General features: G+C 31.6%; 1 protein-coding gene across 1 annotated transcript in view; it reads right to left on the bottom strand.

Moving 5' to 3' along the window:
• Neto (Neuropilin and tolloid-like) overlaps positions 1-15,045 on the bottom strand; it is a 108,931-nt gene that overhangs the window by 44,302 nt on the left and 49,584 nt on the right. The window contains exon 3 of the mRNA XM_070650768.1: positions 669-1,419. The gene's annotated coding sequence lies outside the window, so the exon portion shown is untranslated. The remainder of the gene's footprint in view (positions 1-668; positions 1,420-15,045) is intronic.

Below are 15,045 nucleotides of genomic sequence, written 5' to 3'. Positions count from 1 at the left end.
ATTTTTTTCCTTGTTTATGTCTTTAAAATTGTAAATTTGAGCAAGATTTATGAGATTGGAATGGGTTGAGAGTATTTGTAGCTTTTTTGAAGCTTTAATAACCAGAACTCGATGTCAACTCGGATTTTGTATGAAAAAGTCAACTTTAGTCGACTCCATCGACTCCATCGATCTGCTAATAATGCTTTAGTGAATACCAGGCTTGTTCTTGGTATGTCCTTTTTGTAGTTCGTCGTATCTCAGCTTTCAAACGTAATTATTTCAGGATTCACTTAATTATCAGGATGACTTGACCAAGCAAGTCGCTTTCCTTATTTAAAAGATTCAAACCTAAAGGTTTCTGTCCTAGACCTTACTGCCTATCTAGTAAAAGAGTCATATTTAAGTGTCATCTTATAGAATTCATTAGGCATTAGACGAACTATAAGGTTCAGTCGAAATGCGTATGCCTGCACATCTAAAATGCAGTAAATCTGTGGTTCTTGGCCTAAACCTAATCACAACTAACTTATAATGTAATGAAAATAAGAGAAATTACATACAGAATGTAAGCATTCCAACTTAAATAGGATTTTTCCGGAACATAATAACTTGTCAAATGTAGAACAATCAGTCCATGATCCCATAATATTCCAATCTCATAAAAAGCAATCTCAAATAATTCCTACCTCAAAGAAACAAAACTACGGAAAATAAGAAAATTGTACTAGGAACTGCTTAAATTAACACAATTTGTTGATATGACACGAGATTGTATAAAAATATTATTGTCTGACACAAATTCATTTGTTTCATCTCATCTCTCATGTTTCGTCTTAAAGAATCACATAAAGCAGTTCATGAGCATCCACACATAAATATAAATGAGATGAAAATAACTGAAATTTTCTTCTTTTAGTTTCGTTTTTTTTTGTTTTTGTTTACTCTTGTGTAATTTTGCTTCTATTTCTGCTTTTACTGTGTCAAGTTAATTGCAAATATGCTTGTATTCTCACTTCTTATTATTATTTTATGTTATTTCTTATTTTTCACACTGTATAAATGTTTAATTCATGGTTTTTTTGTCATAAAAAATCATAAATCACATAATTTATATTTCACTATGCCTTAATTCATAAATCATATTTATCCCTTTTTTATCATAATGCATATTAAACATTTATATTATTCCGAGACCGAAAAACTAACTAAAATCCCATCATCGTCACAATCACAATGTGAATTTAGTCTCATTTGTATTCAAGTCGGTATGAATGCGGATTTCAATTAATTATACACACAGAAAATATGTGTTTATTATAATGAGATGGGTAACTGCCGATGATGATGATGATGATGCTTTTTACTGATGATGATTCTCATCTTTATTTATGTCTGTGCTGTATCCGATGATGTTTGTTTTCATTTGACTACAAATTCCTGAAAATAATCAAAAAAAAATGTCATTAAATATTTATATCTTGAATTTTTATGTCTTTATATCATTTATCATTCAATTATCACCACCAACATTTGATTCTCTATGGTATTATACTGTTGAAATAAAATTGTGACTACCTTTTGATATCATTTTTAGTGCTAATGATTTCTGTGTAAATGGAAGTCAGGTAAAAATAGAGCAAAATAGTGTGACAATCTTGTAATAAAATCTTGTAATTTGTTGCATCGTTGAAGCAAGATTTCGCATCTTTGATGCAAACTTTTGCATCTTTAACTAATTTTTAAAGCAAAAATACTGTTTTTTTGTATTTTAAATGAAACAAATTTAAGAAGAAGTTTTGCATCTTTGAAGAAAATTTTTGCATCATTGAAGCAAATTTCGCATTTTTGAGACAGAACTTTGGATATTTGCGACAAATTTCTCTATTTTGTCATAATTTTTCGCATCTCTAAAGCAAATTTTCTGTTTTTTGGCTATTTGGAAGCAAATTTAAATATCTTTGATGCGAAAATTTGCATCTTTGAATAGAATTTTTGCATCTATGAAGCAAAGTTTTGCATCTTTAAAGCAAATTATTGCATTTTTGAATCGAGTTTTTACATTTTTGAAGCATAACTTTGCAGCAATTCCTCTCAGTTTTGACGCAACATTTCTGGTTGTTTTGAATCTTTAACGCAAATTTTCGCATCTTTGGTGTATTTTTAAAGCAAATTTTCACATCTTTGTTTCCAAATTTCGCATCTTAAAAGATAATTTTTGAACATTCAAAGCGAACTTTTGCATTTTTGAATCAAATCCTCGCGTCTTTGAATCAAATTCTCGCATCTTCGAATCAAATCATCGCATCTTTGGAGCAAACTCCCGCATCTTTAAAGCAAAATTATGCATCTTGAATCAAACATTTGCATCTTTATGATAAATTTCGCATCGTTAGGTCAATAATCAACTACAACTTAATTAGCTTTACATCTTCCAGCAATATTCATCATTCTCGTGAACACATCCTTCTGAATAATTTTAATTAGACAACAACAATGATGTTTTCATCATCTTTCATAATTCTTTTTTTCTTCTGCCTTTATTTATATTCATGGTGATGAATTTTCATATTAAAATTATGCTTTTTTCTTCAAAAAATAAAAAACAACAAGGAAGTTTCCTTGTATGAATTCCTATTTAGCATAAAACATGCCGTAGCACAAGTCGAGCTTCTCATTCAACAGTTGCGTCGATTGGCATATGAATGAGAAGAATGCGAAGGAAAGAGAGCAGGTGAATTTAGTGAAAAGACAAATTTTTTAATTAGAGCAGAGATAAATATGAATTGCAATACATGCGGTACATAATAATGTTCTTCTTATATGTATATATATATGAGTATGTGAAACTATAGAGACGATCTTCATAATGATGAATAAAAAAAGAAAAAGAGGGGAAAAAAATGTATGTCAGGTTCAGACATGCTTGCTTGTCTAAATATAATTTTTTATTTCTCAAGTCTTCTTACTTTTTAGCGGGATTGTCTAGAGGAATATGCGAGTTTCGGGTCTGTTTGAGCTGTATGGATTTACTTTTAATGAAAATTCAGAATATGAGTGATGTTTTTTATTGTAACGGCTCTCAATCTTTATGCTGCAGCACATTAGGGTAATGTGAGTGCTGCACAAGTGTGTTCACATGTGTAATAAGCCTATTTTAATTAAGGTTGACTGGTTGACACACATTAAAATGTTTTCCAAGTGGACAGAATAATTAGAATTCAGCAGAGTCTATTCTGTAGTGGCTAGTAAGTGCTAAGGCACCATTTGAAGGATATCCAGGACCGTAAATCACATTTGTTCTGTACGTCCAGAGAATTTAGAACTAACCATGTAAAATGACGTTCAGTGTACCGTAACTCCTATCAGATACCTAATTTAATGCATAATACACATTTATTGACATCTAGTGGATTCCGTCTCTATGTGCCTTATTAAGCCATTTAGAAGTCATGTGGAATCAGTCTCGTTAATTGATCATTTACAAGCCAAACAGAGGTAGACTCCATTTGGCGTTAGTAAATCTCATGATGAAGACCGAAAAGTGTCTGGATTGGATGTGTTGTTAAAGACGTTAGAATTCTCAATTTCCTGAACTAGCAAAAATTACCAAAATATAGAGCTGTCAATAGACGTCCTCTAAACGCGGGAATAGGCTCCCATGAGTCCCTTCCAAAGAAGTATAGTAAGTAGTCACATGACGGAACCTTAAACGAGTCGTGAAGAGTAATTGATAGATTTTAACGAACTGAAGCTAACCTAAGTCAACTTCCACCTCTGGATTAAAATCAAATTTAAGAAAATGATTGGAATCATATGCGTCAGGTCAACTCTCTTTTGAGGAATTACTCATTAATTTCCAGCCAGAACCCCAGGATTTTCTCCTATGATAACCACGCTACTACCTATCCCCACGGTTAAATTCATCTTTGACTATTTCTACTCTTTTTCATTTTCATTTTCATGTGAATTCAATTTTAAAATTTTATACACGGAATCACGTTACTTAGTAAAAAAAAGAAGAAAAGTCTTTTCTTCCTCATTTTGTATATATATGCCTTTTGCCTCATCAATGAGAATATTACGCCATTTCAAATTCCATATTTTATGATTCTCGTCTCTTTATCTATCCAAAACATTTTTTTGGTTGATTTGAACGAAAAAGACGAAGAAATTATTTTTTTGCAGGTATAATGAGATTCAACGAAGCCATGCCAGTGCCATAGAGATGTATAATTGAAATTCAATGTTGGATTTTTTGTATGATCAAAAAAATTGAGAATAATGAGAGAGTCTTTGTCCATAGAAATTTAATTTGTTATCACCCAAGAGATGTTTATGATGTGAACGGCACGGACCAACGATTTTTATTATTTATGTTGATCAATAAATTTTTTCTAATTTAATGATTTTGTATGGCACTAATGATGTGTTGTGCTCTGATGCTCAATTATTTTTTTAGAGCATTTTTTAAGGAACATGATGCTTATAATATCATTTTGATTGGCTAGATGGCTGGCTGATTGTATGGAAGGCTATCTGCCTGAATTACTTCTTGAGCTTGCTTGATTACTTCATTTTAAGACGTGAGATGTCAGCAACCAGCCATCGTAGAAAGCTCGGGTTTGAAGTATTTCCAAGCGACGCAAATAATGTAGGCTCCAACATACAGCTTTTAAGGCTCTGATAAAATTTTTATATTAACACCGAATGGAAGGCCACCTCCGTTTGGCGTCCATATGGCATATAAAGAGTCTTTTTAATTTGTGTCGTTTAAGATTAGTATCGTCTTAACGAATTACTGGCTTAATGCTTTGTCCGGTAGCTTAAAACTATCCCTAAATGCTTTAGTTTATGACTTCTTTGCTGAGGTGTGAGACTTTAGCACACAGGCATTGTAGGGAGATCTAGTTTGAAGCAATATCTCAGTTTTATCGAGTTACTGACTTATTGCTTGGTCTAGTTTAGCAGCAAAAAAGCACTTGTGGCTTAGTGGTTAGAGTGTCGACCTAATGATCCTAACGACCCGAGTTCAATCCCAGGGAAAATCTAATAGAATTTTTATGTTCTTTTTCGCTGTTCTAGCCACGTCAATTCGGTTTGTGTGATTCATGTCGAAGAAATTGTGGTTAGGTATATTGTATTGATATCTCCAAGAGAAGTGGAACTTGTTCATAAATGCGGTTGAAAGCGGGTAGATCCGCTTATACTCTGGGTCATGGTAATGTACTGATTTAGCAATCTATAGTCTTCATCTTGTCAATCAATTATTGGAAATACAGAACTCAAAGTCGATTTGAAATGTCGATTGAAGTCGACTCGATTCCATACAAAACCAGTGTCAACTTCGAAGTCTGATAATTGATCCTTGTCCAAAAATGCGCTTTAGTCCCTTCAATAACACCATGACCTCCAATATTTGTTGTTTTTGTCATTACGTCAGACGTTCATTAAAAAAAATTGTATGACTTTATCAGAATTAATTAGTACCTTTTATTTGAATTCTAACTTTGATCATGTCGCTTTACAAAAAAAAAACCTACGCACAAAAGAGAGACTTTGCTTTGTTTGGCAAATTTTTGCTCAGTCTCGCTCTTGAAAAATTTACATTTTAATCATAGCTCATAAATATTCCCATGGATATCAACAACATTTGAATAAAAAAAAGTTTGGAATTCACAAAAAAACAAAAGTTTTTTTTTCTGTTCTTAGCAGAAATAATTTTTTTTGGAAGTTCCTAAAAGCTCTTATTATTTCTGAATTTTGTGAGATTTCCTTTCAGATCTTTTTTAATTTGATTTTTTTTTCTATATTTCTATATATTTATTGTTAAAGGCACCCACACCAGACGAGATTCTATGTTTATGTTCTAGAAGTCAACATTGTGGGATGGTTCAAGGCTTGTGTGTGTGGTAATGTTAAACACAATTGGAATTGTTTTTTTTTTTTTGTGCCAATAGATAAAATCAATAGCTAGAAGCTTTAGGAATAAATTTAAATAGAGCATGAATGGTAAGTGGATTGTGCTTTTTGTTCCTCTTTTTTTTTTGCTGTGTAAAATTGTATCAAAAATAAATAAATTTTGCCATTATCAGCATTATGTTTTGAAGTTGTAATGGAATAGTTTGGGATATAATTTTAGAGATAAATAGAAGGTGGCAGTTTGTGCTTTCCGAATGCTTTCCCGAACAGCACAAATCAGCTAATCGATCAGAAATCTAACTTCAGGCAGACGTGACTGTAATTTAGCAACAATTTCAGCATAGATCCGGGACAATTCGACAACCTTGTGCCCGGAGTAACGTCGGATTGATGCCAGAATTTCGTCGACCTCCTGTCAGAAATCATGTTGATCTGATTCCTACATTTGGATCAATTAATCGACATGTGCTATTCAGGCTTCTCTATGTACAAGATTTTTGCATTTGCTTGGGTTTTTTCAAACAAAAATGCCAAGGGTTAGACACTCCAGTGGTACTGTACTTACTGTCCTTATTGCACTTTCATATAAATTCAACAAGTACAGTACTGTACTTTTGGAGTGTCTGACCCTTGAAAAATACCAAAGTGCATCCATAAATTCTTGTGTTACATTAAATTTTCAAGCCAATATTTCCTGTTCGGTAAATTTCTGGCTACACAGCTAGGTAGTTGCAGATCAGGTGTGTATTTTAGTAATTGTGTTCTGGCAGAAGCCAAGACAGAACTCTCTTTTTGGTTTAACAATTCTAAACTTATATGCTAGATTTCTTATCTCTAAAGGAACAGATAATGTATTGAATTATTATCTGTTATCGATGGTTATATCATGTAAAATGAACGACTTGTGTTTTAATTCAATTTAATGAAAAACAAGGATCAGACTTGGGCCAGACACTCCAAAAGTACAGTATATACAAGACTGTACATTGTAGTGTCCGTCTCTTATTGAAAATTACAAAATTCCCTCAATTTTACTACAATACAATTCTTGAGAATTGTTCCAGACAACAGGTCAAAGACTTGAATCCTTAAAACTCTAAACAACAAAATGTTTCACTTTTAGTAGAACTTGTACATAATTAAAACGACAGTAAAGAGTAAGGCTTGAAAGCAGCACATCCTATTGTTTAGCATGCATTCCATTCAAGATTCTATTCTAAATTTATCTACGTTCCAAATTCAGACGTCTACTCAGACTATTCTAATATGCACAACATGTCTTGCAACAACATAATGATTGAGACTGACTATTATAGTCATCCATTAAACCTCATATACAGTATAATAAATTTAACTAATCAAAATGTTCATGTAGATAAAATTGTTAAAAACTATTTCATGACAGCAAAAAGTGCTAAAAATTTCATAATAAAAATATAAACCAGCAGCAGATTTCATTCATAAATATTTCGTAAAACAAACAAGTAAATATGTTGACGTAAAAGTTTTTTTTATATTTTAAATGAAAATATCACTGGTGCAAATATATTCACTTATGAAAATTTAAAAAAAAAAAAATTATTTTGCATGTTCCGCATTTAATAAAAATGAGATACGTGCATGCATAATAATTATTTAAAATACATATTCGCTCACATTAAATTAATTATTCATAATTGTCCTTAATATGTATGAGTACTTGCTGATGAATATATAGCTAGTGAGTGATGAGGAAAAATGTTGAGAACATTTATCATTTTAAATTTGAGTTTTTTTAACTCATTTGTAGGAAAAAAAAGACAACTTTTTTAATAGAATTTGTGAAAAATGTTTGGAAAAACGAGATCGTGGATTATTTTAGTAATGATCTAAAGTAATTTTGAGAATGAAATTTATTATTTCCTGTCATAATTGACCATCACGATGATTTGACGTCATATTGATATTTTTCAGGCAACAACATAACGCTAATTAAGCTGAAAAAAGGTTTTTTTAGACTCTCTTTATCTCTACCATATCGCTTTATAACAAAATCATGAAGCACAGCGTGTGCCCTCTTACAAAATTGCATATCCAATTTCTAACTGAGTATTACGTAATTTCTGGACTTCCTCAAACAATTGAAGTATGTCTAATGTTCCCTAACAGACAAAGATACCGCTTTTAGTTACCGTAGTGGTATTTCTGTACCATGAAAATACGCTCTTTGTCTGTTAAGGGTTGTGTCACTTTGACACATTATTGAAGTATATTTATGAGAACTTATCAAAGTCATCTATATAGGAACTTGTGAGAAATATTTTAATCGATACCCAAAAAGTCAAAATTTCTTTCAATATAGCTTGCGGCCGATTATCGCTTTTTAAAATTCCGTATGCACTTGGACAACTTGACATACTTCTTAACTAGACCTAAAGTCGACGAATGAATCATTAGTCGACCGTTAGCATAATGTCTAGTTCATAACGGTCGATTAATGATCCATTTATTGACTTTAGGTCTAGTTATGAACTAGACAATTATATGAAGTTGTCTACTCGAAGTTATCTAATTCAGAAATTGTTTGTGTTCTTAGAACAAAAGCTTTGCACAGACCCGAATATCACAAATCGACTAAAAGAACAAAAATCCGTTTGCTACTCGACATGTCAGACCGTCGTGACTCTGACTTAGTCCAAGATTCAGTTTAAATCCGGCACTACACCAGAGTTCGGTACCATAAAAGAGTCCTACAACATACCTGAATCCGGTATCTTGCCAGTGTCCGGCATCATACCAGAGTTCAACACCAGACCGGTATTACGCTGATTTGGTGGCGGATTCAAGCCGTATTTGAAATCAAGTCAGAGTCACACCGACCAAATGCTGAATTTTGGATCAATCAACCGCCATATGCTACTCAGAAATGTAAAACAGACTCATAAAACTTTTCCACCACCAGATGCTTTCATACGCGACTAAACTAACCCTGATAATATTCAAGTTCAGTATTCCCCAACTCCTCATAATTTCAACGAAATTTTCAAAACTCATGTTTTGCCTATTTGCCTCGTTATCAAACAAAGCAATAAACAGAAAATTTATTCAAATTAAAAGCCTAAAGCTTTCATGGCATTTTCATTGTACAAATTTCGCGATTAACACGAAACAGCTTCATTTATTTTAAATGACAATAATGATGTGATTAGAACATTTTGTTTACTTTTTTGTTTGTAATTAACGCACTGCTTTATTTTGACACTTTCTATATGCAAATTACCTTACAATCATCATGTGCTGTTGTATGGGTGGATGTGAGAGATGTTAAGGAAATGAATGTTGATATAATGGTAATTAATGGAAATGTTTTTCCGAAGACATGATGAATTTAACACCTACCCCGAAAAATATTACTTCCAAAAATCAATGGTGCTTAATATGCAGGAAGGATTTAGTTTGTCATTTTGAAATGTTCACGAATAAAATTTCTGAATATTTAAGTGGGAAAAAGTTGATCAAAAATTCCGTTTAACATAAATATTTTAGAATTTCATGAATATCTTCATAGACTTGATTATTGAGTCAATACCTGACAAATTTAATATATTTACACGTGCGAACATTACACAACAAGTAATAAGAAAAACGGTTTTACGTGTAAAATAGGAAGAAGATTCTTAAAATTATTCTGATTTTATTGATGTCACTTTTCATACTTTTTTTTGAAGTTCGGTAGATTAAAGGAGGCAATATTTATGAAAGGAAATGAGTTTTTTTTGAGTTTCCTCAATGAAAAAGACGCTCGAACTTAAAAGCTTTGGATTTTCATGCCTGCTCACACACAGTCAAGGTTTTCTGCTGACTCATTCACACAATATTAAAGTGTGTATAGGCTTTTCTGACATGGGATTTCTTTTCCTTATTGATTGAGGATAATTAATTCGATTCGGTTTTCGGAAGTAAAGTATATTTTTATCGTATTGGCATGTTTTTCGATACTTAAAGTGAATTTTCTGTGATTTAAGACAAAGTTGTTGGGAAATTTTTAGATTTATTGACGCTTGCCACGTTTTTGTACCATAATTATCGATTCTTTATAAAGAAATTTGATATTTAAGTGGTTAAAAGTTAAAAATACTTTTTGAGGTGGAGAGTTTTTGAACCACGTGGTTTTTAGTTTTTGAATTTCTATTAACTGTTAAATATGTAGAAAAAGTGATTTTTGTCTCAAATCTGTATGTTTAGTCTTTAATTGACAGATTTAGCAGCTAAATGAATTTGAGTGAAATCTTAACACGTGTTTTGTAAGAATTTAATCTAGAATATTGATTTTGTAAGAATTTAATCTAGAATATTGATTACAAGCACTGCTTTGCTCTAAAACCTTCGTAAAATCAACTCTGTAGCTTAAAATCACTAATTTTTCATGAAAAACTCTCTTTAAGTTCACAATTCACCCAGAAAAATCAGAAATAATCCCAAATTCTCTACAATTCAACAAGAGACAATCAGGAAGACAATGAAACTTAATTTCTTCATTAAAAGCTTTTTTAACATTTTCTGTTCAAATTTTCATAATCATTATGTACTGTTAAATGTATACAATGACAGTGAACAAATGAACCTTTTCCTATCCACCCCCATACAAAATTAAGAAAGCAAAAAAATCGTTCCATATGAAAGTGCTTTGAAGGTTGTGAGACCATTATCATTAACATATCTAAATAAATAAATGAGTTGAAACATTTTCATCCAGTATTGATTTCCCCCCCGACAAACAATATATTTTTCAGCTATGTGAGTTTTGTGTTTGGTGGGTTTTCCTTCTTTTATTCATTTTCAAGATGATCAATGCTTATAGCACATTAAAGCATGAAGAGAACGAGAAAAAAATACATCGTCATGTATATAAGAAACTCATCAAATTACCCATAGACAAAAATATACATAAAAAAAAAGTTTTTTTTTCTCTTTTATTTGTTGGCATTGAATCAAAAATTTTTAAGACATTTTCCTCCTATGAGGATGATGATTTTATTGAGAAAAAAAAAATTCTTCTTTTGGGTCTTCTTCTTGTTTTTAGTATTTTTTTGAATGTGATGTGTGTATATAGAGAAAAAAAAAATCAGAGCACATAGCATATTACATTATAAAGGAAGGTCACTAACATTTTTATTTTATATCTTTTTTTTTCGCTTTTTGTGAATCGATCTTGATGTAATGCAGCTAAATATTTAACGCTATGACTTTTATATTTTCTGCTGATGCAATGTCATTTTCATGAGATCGTTTTTAGATTGAAGTTCATTCATTTCACATTTAGTTCCAACGATATGTGTTTGTAGGATTTTAGGTTAGATGGGATGAACTTTTGCCACTTTTTTGTAACTGAATTGATTAAAATGAGCTTAAAATGTTGAATGAACTCGGAGAATTTTAACAAAAACTTTTTGAAGTGTGAAAATTTTTGACCACGTGGAAATTTAAATTTGAAAAATACGTTAAAAATGTTGAAACTGAAAATCAAATCAAGACATTCTTCTCGTAGAACTTTAGACTGGATGGGATGAACTTTTGCCACTTTTTTGTAACTGAATTGATTAAAAGAAGCTTAAAATGTTAAATGAACTCGGAAAAATTCAGAAAAAACTTTTTGAAGTGAGAAAATTTTTGACCACGTGGAAATTTAAATTTTGAAAAATACGTTACATATTTTGTAGTTGTAATTCAAGTCGAGACATTTTTCATCTCTAATAAATCCAAAACACCAGGACAAACGCATGACGATCAAAAATTCATGATATTCCCACTAGCTTCCTTTTCATTCTATCTCCCTTCCTTCCTATGACGAGCGAAAAAAACGTCAACATTTCGATTGCCAAAATAAAGACAAGAGAAGAGATTTTTCTCTTGTTTTTCACATAAAACATCCGAAATGAAAATGAAAAAGACGAGATTTCATCGTATTTAATTAAATTAATGCGCTTAGAATTTTCCTGTTTACCCTTCCATTTCGGGTCATGGATGAAATTGATCTTGTCTCATCTCGATTAAATTAAATTTATAAATCCCTCCAAACCTTTCTTTTTGAGTTACTTCGAAGAGGAAGGAAAAACATTTTGTGTCTTTCGTCAATGTTTGCCAGAGTCATTTGTTGTATTACGCGGCTGTTGACTTTAATTCCAAATGAATTCGTCTTGTTTAATCAACGAATGATTTGAAATGTTGCTTTATTTAATTTTCATTAAATTCAACTCAATAGTCTAATCTGATTTTTTTCGAAATTATTGAAGCCTCAACAACAAATAATATTGTATTCAATATTAATGCTTAGGGATATTTATGAATAAGAGAATGGCTTCAATAATTTTAGTCCACAAAATATGAATAATATAGTCATAATGAGTTTGATTTATTGGAAATAACTCATTGTTTCTAAATGAATGAAGTAAACAAGATTGAGGAAAGTAGGACATTGGGGATTAATCAGGATGATTCAATAGAAATTTTGATATTTATGGATACATGAATAGTCAATCGAATTCAATAGATTTTGATGGGTACATCTTCAAATGAAGAATATTTTAGAAAATTTAATAATCTGCTTTTATTGATGAGAGTTATTTAAGTTACAATAGACACAATAGAACAATTGGTATACGTAGGTAGTTGACACAGGGCAGTTAGCAATAGAGCCTGATTTAGAGTCCAACTAAGCGGGGACATAGATCACAGTTGAGCTGCACAACCAGTGAAGTAAGTAAAATAGCAATATAATCTATCAATAATCAGCATGGTTAAGCTTCCGACACATTACATCATGTGGAAACACATTGCATCGTTAAAGCACTCTTAGATCCTCATTTTCTTATTATTTAGCTACATATACCTAACTCCAGCTTCGAATAAATTCTAGGCTGGAGAAACGCAATGTCGCACAACTGGAACAACATCACTTGTTCGGTAAGACAACGTTACGTTGCTGCCCAAACAGACAAAGATCATAATCTGAGTACATTCACTTTTATGAGCATGCTCATTTGTATAAAAAAAATCATGCTTTGAATATGCTCTTTGTATGTTAGGGCTGTATTATTGGTAAGACGAAAAACAGCCCTGATGGCACCATGCCGACTAATATCGAACCATTTCGGTGAAAGTGTTGTTAGCTGGAGTGTGCTGCTCGGAAACTTCACACAAACACAACTAAATTACTCGATATTCATAAAAATACTCGTAAATTCCGTGATATTCAAACAAATCTGATACCGTCTAGTATTTTAGCCTGGGGTACATCTAACTGTCTGACGACTAGACAGCCAAAATAACAATCTACTCAGGAATCATCAAAACATTCCCTTGAAGTATCCCTCTAAGTACCTTTACAATGGCTTAATTAATTAACATTTAATTCTAAAAATAACAAATTTTGCTCCGTGGCATTTGATTTAATTAATGAATTTCATTAATAATCCAAGAATAAATGTGATGTAAAAATGAGTAGTTCCTTTATTCTCAGAAAATAAACATCATTGACGCCTGCTTCTAATATTGCCTCAACAACCACTAAAAATAAATTCGATATTCTTGTGTTACCAATTATAAAGCACAGCATTAAGCAAGAAGAGGCTTTTAAAAGAAATCCTTAATTTGGGTTTGATTTTGTCCGAAATTGTTAAGACAAATTAATAAAAATGCCATTATTATTGGTTACTATGGAATCAATTTATATAAAAAAGGTATCAGAATTGAGGTAAAGAGCATGAAAAAACAGCAAGTAAGACTCCGGTCACTCAGATGATTAAATTTTTTTGTGAAACAACTTCTCCGAACGGACGTGCCTTAATGTTTATTTTGTCCCAACTGATCGTGACTTTCTTGTTTGGAAAGAAAATTATCAGAGTAATTCCAACGAAAGCAGCATAAGTGACTACTAGAATAGCAAAAGAAAAGTATTCAAAGGATGGTCTTCTGTTAAGGCATCACGTCTATGGATTAACGGGGTGTTTATTAAGTAATTCGCTTGAAGTCTTTTTGGAAGTCAATGATGCTTCAGCAAATTCTCAAAGGATTATTCCGTCCAGCAGCATCTGCAGAATTTGTTCTTTAATAACATTTATCCAGTATATTCCTAGGTCAATAATTATCCGGAAATGATAAGATCGTGTAAATAAACATTTATCAAACAGAAGAAGAAGCAAACTTGTTATCAAGTTGATGCTCATCTAGTCTATGTCTTGTTTTTAAAGGCAAATTGTTCCTTCCAGGAAGTATCATGAGAAAAAAATTTGTATGAATACTTGAAGGCTAACACTTAAGGCTACTTCATGCGTAAGGATACTTTTATGTTTTATAAAAAAAAGGCACATGGAGATGGAGTAGGTCATATACTTTAATTAAAAGGTCAGTAAAGTAGGTATGGTCAATTTAATATGTTTAAGGTTGATAATCCGATTTTTCGGAAGAGTTTTTAAGGTTAAGGTCGTTCAAAGGAACTTGAAGTCTAATATCTAGGATACCTTCTGAGAATTAGAAGGAATTAAAGGTAAGTCTTGAGTTTTCCAGAAGTCATCGTGTATCCGGGTGGACAAAAATACCTAAAAACTGACTAATGATAAGCTAATGTCCATTTGATGTCTAGTTCTAGCATATTCGAATATGCCGCTCTCTCTAGATTTAAAACTGTTGAAAAGAGAATATTTTCTCTCTTTATTTATGATTAATGTATGAGAGTACTTTCTCTCTCTTTAATGTATTCTAATATTTATAGAGTTGAAATAAATATTGTTCTTTATTCTATCTGCAATTATCAACATGGTAGCAGAGCGTAGTTAGTCACACGTGAAATAATTAAAAGTGAAATTATTTTGTGTTAAGTTAATTCACCAGTGAGTTTAAAATATATATATATATATATAAAGACAGTTACAGCGTCTAGGGAAAGTTAACGAAGTACCTAGAAATTAAACAATTAGAAAGGTGAATTAAGTGTGAAGTGAAAAGATAGAATCATTAAAAAGTTAAATATGTGCACAAAAATTGGTGACATTAGTGTAGAACGCCTCAAGGGCAGTGAAAATTATCATGCCTGGAAGGAGGCGATAAAAAACATCCTAGTGATAAAAGACTTGTCAGAGTGCCTCGCTGGCACTGAAAAGGATGTAG

The sequence above is a fragment of the Chironomus tepperi genome, unplaced genomic scaffold (genome assembly GCF_022539635.2).
Source record: "Chironomus tepperi strain 1889 unplaced genomic scaffold, CSIRO-AGI_Ctep_v1 contig_445, whole genome shotgun sequence".
NCBI lineage: Eukaryota > Metazoa > Arthropoda > Insecta > Diptera > Chironomidae > Chironomus > Chironomus tepperi.
The sequence above is the reverse complement of the archived record's forward strand: the minus strand, read 5'-3'. Positions and strand labels throughout refer to the sequence as shown.